General features: G+C 52.8%; 1 protein-coding gene across 2 annotated transcripts in view; it reads left to right on the top strand.

The window, feature by feature from the left end:
• The window catches only part of B4GALT1 (beta-1,4-galactosyltransferase 1), a 10,404-nt gene that overhangs the window by 4,075 nt on the left and 5,289 nt on the right, over window positions 1-1,040 (top strand). The gene's annotated exons all lie outside the window — the stretch shown is intronic.

Raw genomic sequence — 1,040 nt, 5'->3', positions numbered from 1 at the left:
TTAATATCTGGGAACCATAAACCTTTCTTAAAGAGAAAAAAGGGTACGTTTCACTCCAGAGCACCTCAGTCCTAGTTATTACCATGGTGGTGGTTAGATAATTGGGTGTTGGAAAGCTGAGGAGTGTGGGCTGTGGTGTGGCAGGGCAGCACGGCTCTGCTGATCTGCAGAGCCCGTGGGATGGGCAGCTCCCAGCACAGCTTCTCTCTCCAGTAGGTTCTTCTGCCCTATTTGCGCCCACTTCACAGTACTGAGAAGTAATATGCCTCCTTATATGTACCTCCTGCAGTTTTTGGGTCAGCCAGTGTGTCTGGGTGCATTGGCCATCCCAGTCCCCTGATCTGGCAGGTCTGCCCGGGACACGGTACTGCTTAGCCGTGAGGACGTGCTGGGATGTCAGTCCCTGCAGTGGCCATCTCAGTGAACCAGAGCCTGCCAGCAGCTTCCCTGGAACACCGGGAGGAGATGCTGGCAGCCTGGGGCCAGCTGGTCGAAGGGAGCTGGTGGCATATCTGGGGCCTGGAGAGCTCAGAAAGCTACCGGATCCCACGGCGCTGCACTGGTGTCATGGGGCTTGCGCTGCCCTGCCTTATGGCTCATCTGATGCTGTGCCTGCGGGGCCGTCGGCGCTCTCTGAGGCAAACCTTTGCAGAGTGGGTTTAAGCAAACGTTCTTTCGAAATGCATCCCTTGGGCAAAGCTGGAGTGGGAGCAACTTCTAGCACACTGGATGTGTGAGTTCTGGATGCATCTGTGGTCAGATGCAGGTTAGCAAGCAAGGCTGCTGGATTTGCAAAGTAAACACGCTCCTTCTGCATGCCTCTAAAAAGTCATTCATGTCTGGGAGAGGCAGCAGAGTTGGTAGTAGTAAAAGTGCTGGATGTGTCTCTCAAGGGTGAGCGGGAACATGGAATGGAGAGATTTGCAGAAAATGAGTTAATTCTGCCAGAATTACGGTAGGAAAATAGTCTTATTTCTCTGCTGTCTTGACAATTGCTTTTCTCTTTTTCTTGTCTGTCCTTCCCTTTGCATCTGCCCTCC

This window comes from Meleagris gallopavo, chromosome Z (assembly GCF_000146605.3).
Source record: "Meleagris gallopavo isolate NT-WF06-2002-E0010 breed Aviagen turkey brand Nicholas breeding stock chromosome Z, Turkey_5.1, whole genome shotgun sequence".
In the NCBI taxonomy this organism is placed as follows: Eukaryota; Metazoa; Chordata; class Aves; order Galliformes; family Phasianidae; genus Meleagris; species Meleagris gallopavo.
This window is presented reverse-complemented; position numbering and strand designations above follow the sequence as displayed.